At 35.7% G+C, this 6,958-nt stretch overlaps 1 long non-coding RNA gene across 1 annotated transcript; it reads left to right on the forward strand.

The window, feature by feature from the left end:
• The first annotated feature begins 824 nt into the window (after nucleotides 1–824).
• LOC126814296 (uncharacterized) lies at nucleotides 825–4,557 on the forward strand. Its single transcript, XR_007677518.2, has 3 exons — nucleotides 825–968; nucleotides 3,016–3,317; nucleotides 3,454–4,557. It is a non-coding gene; the product is annotated as an uncharacterized LOC126814296 (long non-coding RNA).
• The last annotated feature ends 2,401 nt before the right edge of the window (nucleotides 4,558–6,958 follow it).

The following is a 6,958-nucleotide window of genomic DNA, read 5'->3' on the forward strand; positions in this document are numbered from 1 at the left end:
CCCCCCCACAACCCAAGTTCCATGTATAGGGCCCACTAATCATACATGTGAGAAAGGAAGACATTTTTAAATACATGTATGTTAAAATAGATGTACATGTCATACACAAATTATGAATGACATCTTTTAAATTTCAAAAAAATCTTAACCACATAAGAAAACTTATAAAAACTTTAAAATGAATGACCAGTTGGAAATTCTAAATAAAAGTAGACCGTCGCGTCGCTGTCCGTCAACTTGCCCCCTCATATCACACAGCATGACGTATGCCCGTGTGCATTAACCCAGTCGGTGTACGTATAACAGAGGAACACTAGTTTATAGTAGGAGTGTGCATTGCATGGCGTATGTCCGTGTGCATTAACCCAGTCGATGTACGTATAACAGAGGAACACCAGTTTATCGTAGGAGTTTACATTACATGATAATCTGTATTTACTTTTTGTGGCCTCGGGAAATAGATAAAAACATGAACCCGGGGAGTCACATTGTAAAATGACGTCACAGCCTATAGATAACTTTGACCAGGACAGAGTGGGCTCTATGTGGTTGTAATGGTAGTCTGACTCGACTTGTCTTTAATTGGAGTTATCTACCTTTAACAATAAAACAAGTTGTCTGTTGAACTGAATAACATTGTGGGAATTCCCATTATTGACTGGTTTTATCTTGTTCATATTGTGGGTATGCCCGTTATATGATAATATACTGACGTAATACAATAGACCAGATCGTCACATTATTATTTTGTAACTGTTAAGCACAAGACCAGTATAACCTAGTCTACAACGCTTAGGTCATAGCCACAAATAGACGGTGATTTCCCTTTCGGAGATTTTAATAAATATTTCCAGCCTGTATTTGTCTCGCCATTTTTGTTTTTCTCGCCATTTCAGCTGTCGACCAGAGTAGAAGAAGGTTGTGTTTATTAAATCTGTTACTATAACAACAACATCATGTCTGACACTGTGAGTAGAATTAACATGTTTTGGGGTATTTTAACGGATTTCAGTTTTGAACCCAACTCATACATACAACCACGATAACTGAAATAATTTGAATTCGGCTTTATCCAGTCATATAGTGCTGATAAATAGACCAGGGTCCGATATACAGAGAGAGAGAGAGGTTTAACGTCCACTCAACACAAACTAGGTCATTTCGGGACTTATACATGGTTCAATTGTATTTCAATAATTGCCTTGTGTGTAGGAGTATTTAGCAGTGGGGGAAAACCGGGGACACTAATATAAACCATGAGGTTTGGCGGCGGGAGGAAACCGAGGGACCCTAATAAAATCCACAAGGTTTGGAAGCGGGAGGCCCTGATAAAACCCACGCGGTTTGGCAGTGGTAGACCATATTACTGGTCACGTACAAGCCTGGGTTGAAATCCACAACATTTGCTTCGGGGTGTGGAGTTGGATTGCAATGTTTATAGAACCTATTTTTTAAATTGATATTGGGTGTGGTCTTTCCATCGGGTGGGGGGGGGTCTTTCTGTCGGGTGTAAGCACAGTAATGTACGTGTAAACCAGTTACTAAATCAGTGGTCATAGCCAACCTTGACATTTCAAAATCTTGATTATTGATATCACAATATACCTATAGTCATAAACTGGTCAAACCGGTTTATCTGTATGTTGAGGGTATTCCCCTTATTTAATATCAATAGGTTATATTGTAACCAATAGAGGGACTTCCCTCGTACAAACTGTGTAATATGATAATATATAACTGTTAAAGGTGCTTCCCCTCGTACAAACTGTGTAATATGATAATATACTTGAACTAAAAACATATTCAAACTAATTTCTTTATCAACAGTTTGCTAAGTCAACTACTCCATGACAACAGGAATCAGTCATGTTTATCACATGATTTGGATGAGGGGCAATCCATTAACAGCCCGTATTTACGTTTAGTGGCTGCCAATTTACCATACATATCGAAGCCAAACTAAATTCCTGGATTCAACTTCTTTTTCCGTCGTATAATTACAAAATCTACTGGACGTTACATACTTCCTGTGGGGTATATCCGTCACACGTTTGTCTTGTGCGTGCCCCATGTATGTTGTCATGTAATTCAGTATTTTTCTTCTAAGATTAGGTATCTCTACTTTAAAAATATACCAATATTTCCATACTTTCTTTGGCAATCACTTCCCCATAAATAATTTCGATGTCGAAGTATCTTTAAGCATAACAACTTATAATCTGTCTTCAACATAACACTTCGCTATTATATTATTATAAAGACGAGCAGTGTAATCTAGTCTACAACGCTTACAATAAACAATCATATTATAAAAAATGACCAGTATGATCTAATCTACAAAGCTAAACTCATAGTCACAAATAGACGGGGATTTCCCTGTTGGACATTTTATTAAATAATTTATTTCTTTGTGTCGCTACTTGGCCCCTTTAGAAGAAATTTGTATTATTATATTCAATCTGTTATAATGTACAGACATTTGTATTATTATATTAAATATGTTATAATGTCGAACACAGCGAGTAGAATTAACATTAATAGTGTTTTCAAATCATGTATTTGGAGAACGCTAGATCGGAGACGGTGCTGTACATTTTACCAGTTGACGTCATATGTGGGTTAGTGTAAGGGTTAGGACCTGCAGATATCGTTAAAGTCTCGAGATGTAAACAGGGCTAGCGCTAACCCTAACCCTGGTCCAAGCCCAACCCTTACCTTAACCCTAACCCATAATCCACGTATGACGTCATATGTACAGGACCGTCTCTGATCTATTTACGGTAATATCGAGGTTTTGACACCGATTACGTCACGAGTCACCATTACGTCACATGTCACCAGTCACAATTACGTCACAAGTCTTATTATCGTAATTTCTGATTATGTTAGTCCTGATGGTTGACAGCCAGGGGAGAGATAGAAAGATACGACCTCTCTCTCTCTCTCTCTCTCTCTCTCAGTTTAGGTAAAAGTTAAATATTAATATATATATTTGTTTTTTTTGTTTTTTTTTAGTCACTTCAACAGATTGTCCAACACCAGATTGTTAATTTGTACGATTCAAATAATGTACAACTAGGCGAGACCAACAACATACACTGTCATCAGTCTAATCAACTAAAACAAGATTTTGATAGAATGAAGAATGAAATACAACAACTCAAGTCAGAAAATCAGACTCAAGCTGACGAAATACAAAAACTCAAGTCAAGGGTGAAAGTTCTGGAAGTTAAAACAGGAGTCAAGAAAACATATAAAAATATAATTAAAGAAAAAGATGATATGATTGAACTTACTATACAATACTACAACAGCTTGTAAGTAGAAACATGGTCTTTATTCACTTGCTAATTAAACTGACAATATATTATATTTACCTTTATTTACAGTATTATAATATATATTTACCTGTATGATATAAGTATTATAATATATATTTACCTGTATTTACAGTCCTTGGTGTGAAGATATGACTATAAGTATTAGTAGAGATCAAACAGTGAATGAATTAGAGAAGATGATACTGGAGGAGTGTAGAAAGACGTGTGGTGTAGAGTTTCATGGTTATATTGGTTGTATTGGTTGTATCTACAGTGATGATGAGGAGTTAAAGTACGACTACGAACAACACAACAAACATCTCTCATTATCACACTTTAATATAAAAGAGAGAGATAGGGTCCACTGGTGGTGGTTCTAGTCTGTTGATGGTGTATAAAATATTAAATCATATATACTAACTATAAAACAATATTAAACATTTAACTTGAACATTGAATTCTATCTATATATACTAACTATAAAACAATATTAAACATTTAACTTAAACATTGAATTCTATTTTTTTTCTATCTATAAAACAATTTCTATCTATAAAACAATATTATGATGGTGTATAAAATGGAGATGTTATTTTTACTGTGTATATAAATATAAAGACTGTAAATATGTTTTATATTCTGTTGAAGTCCAGTTAAAAACTGTGATAAACGTATGAATACATCACGTGTGTGTGTGTGTGTGTGGGTGGGGTGGCTGGGTGTGTACGGCAGAGACAATGTTTTATATTCTGCTGTTTAAGGCATTGAGGAATCAGAGGCGGTCCAGCACATTTTAGCACATATGTGGATTGCAGGTTATGACCTGCAGATTTCGTTAAAGTATCCAGATGTAAATAGGGCTAGCGCTAACCCTAACCCTCGGCCAAGCCTAACCCTTATCCTTACCCCAACACACAATTCGCATAATGTGACCGTCTCCGATCTAACGGTTTCCATTCAGGAAATAGATCACACTGTCAGTATGTATGACGTCATCATGTAATTGATGACGAAATAAAGACACCTCCTCCTCAGTAATTTGATCCAGACTAGAACCTGTCAATCAATCATCAGTGGTTACTTCATCCAATGAGAATCTATTTGCGTGATACCAACAACCACTGTGTCATGTGACAGGGTGTTTTTATCGGTAGGTGTAATTGAGACAGACGATGATTTTATGTGAATACCACTGACATAAATACAATTTATATGTCACCATGGTAATATAATATACAATATAATATACAATATTTATGGTAAAAAATTATTGTGGAATTAATTTATTAAAAATAAATTATGGGAGATTAGATAAAGAGCTGACAGTTCTCACTATAATAGTTAAATACTAGATAATGCAAAGATAATTTGCTGCAAATTTCAGTCAAATTGATCCTCTTTGAACCGAGAATTTAGCGATTTAATTTTGGGTCTAGCCCAACATAGTTTCGATTATCCATTTTTTGATTCAATCAGCAGCAGCAGACCGGGTTCTAATCCAGTAAATATCGCAGGCTAGCGATGAAATGGGGAGTTGATTATGGTCTTGATATGTTAATTAATAATTTAGATAACATTTCAGGCCTAAAGAAAGACCAGCAATTGGCAGATTTAGCTCTTGCATAATGTATGTTTAATTCGGGGTCCGCTTTTACATGGAGTCCCTGGCTGTAGCCCCATCACCCTTTTGGCGGATTGATTTTATTCCGCTTATGGATGATGTTTATTTTAGACTGCTGATGCATCCTCCATATTATCATTACAAGGGCTGCTATCAGTTATTATGATTTTAACTCTACCATTCAAGCTGGGTTGTTCTTCATGATTTAAACTCTACGATTCAAGCTGGGTTGTTCTTCATGATTTGACCTCTACCATTCAAGCTGGGTTGTTCTTCATGATTTAAACTCTACGATTCAAGCTGGGTTGTTCTGCATGATTCATGGGTTGAATAACAATCCCAGGGGTTTCTTTCCCTTTGGGTTGATATGTTTATTTAAACTGCCGTGGCATACTAATTAGCATTATTACAAAGAAAAACGACAGTCCATTTTATTGAAAATAAATTCCCATATCTTCTCTTGTTGGTTGACATCTTTAGTTATGACTGCCGGGACATCCCTTTTATTATCATAATAAATACGGGTATTACGAAAGAAGGGCATCACGAAAGGAGGGTGTAACGAAAGAGGGGCATCACGAAAGAGGGGAATTACGAAAAAGGGATTCACGAAAGAAGGGAATCACAAAAAAGGGATTCACGAAAGAAGGGAATCACAAAAGAAGGGGATCTCAAAGAAGGGTAGGCCTATCACGAAAGAAGGGTATCACGAAAGAAGAGCATCGCCGAATCAACGTCAAACTGTCGATCTAACATAATATCTAGAGGCGGCTACATGGAAGCACCCGCGCCTGCCGTAACGCCTGTGTAGTCCCATTGCGAAATGCTCTAATTAATTTCTGTTGTATTTGATGTGCAGACAGCCCCACCCCAACTCTTCTCTTTATGCATAGGAGAATCGTGTGATTTAACAATGAATAACTTTATAAAAATAACGTTTGATCTGATCCCTACTATGTTTAAATAGCTAGAGTTACTTACCTTTATTTAGAAACGTCACGCAGCTAAATCCAGAAATTCATTCGAAACGTCGAGACAAGGTGTGCAATTGGCAACGCGAATAATTTTGAGATAATAATGATATTAATAATCTTCATTATTATAGATTAAAATATATAAAGTTGTTTATAATTCTTTAATCAGACATAGACTCTTTATTTATGTCTACCAGTAAAAATAATTCCTAATACTGGTAGACATTGAAGATATATAAATTGGACAGTCAGTAGTATTCCTGGTTCACATAGAGAAAAACATAGCGTGTAACGGTCAATCGGATTCCTGACACTACTGTTTGAAAATTATAAGTTAGTCAGAATGGCACGATACAAGGGAAATTGAAATGGTTGGTAAATTTTAACAGTAGGGCTTAAATGTAATTTAACAGTAGAGTCTAAATTGAAATGGTAAATTTTAACAGTAAATGCATGTGTAAACAATATCTTGTTACTGTTTGATTAAAATCTAGATGTGAACTTTTGAATGATTGATATGGAAACAGCCGAAGACCGAAAAATCCAATAGGCAATATGATTATGATGAACCAACGACAATGGCATTGCAAGCTTAAAAAGCAAAAAAGAAAAAAAAGGTAGCCTAGGCCTACCGTATGCCAAATCTTTGAACTCCTTTTTTTTTGTTTTGGAAATTAAAACTTGGTCACCAAACATGTCACAGCCACCTTAGAATGAGGTTAGAATTAGGCCTTAGCGCCGCTGTCCGGATACAATTTCCCTCATCAGTCATCATAGCACACTTTATCATAATCATAATAATATGGCGTATGCCCGTCTTCTATAAGGTCAACCAAAGGAAGGACGTAAAACCCCATTTATTTCAATATATTTTAGTTCCTTCGTTACAATTTAATTTTTGTTTTCATTCTTATGTGATTGTTTCAATTTGCTAAACTTTTATTTTTTACAGTTTTATATCATTTAGTGCGATAATAAGGAGGATAATAAGTAAAATGGCTGGTCTGACATTAGGGAGGGGAAAATGTGAAATAGCTCAGGGG

The sequence above is a fragment of the Patella vulgata genome, chromosome 3 (genome assembly GCF_932274485.2).
Source record: "Patella vulgata chromosome 3, xgPatVulg1.2, whole genome shotgun sequence".
NCBI classification, from domain to species: Eukaryota; Metazoa; Mollusca; class Gastropoda; family Patellidae; genus Patella; species Patella vulgata.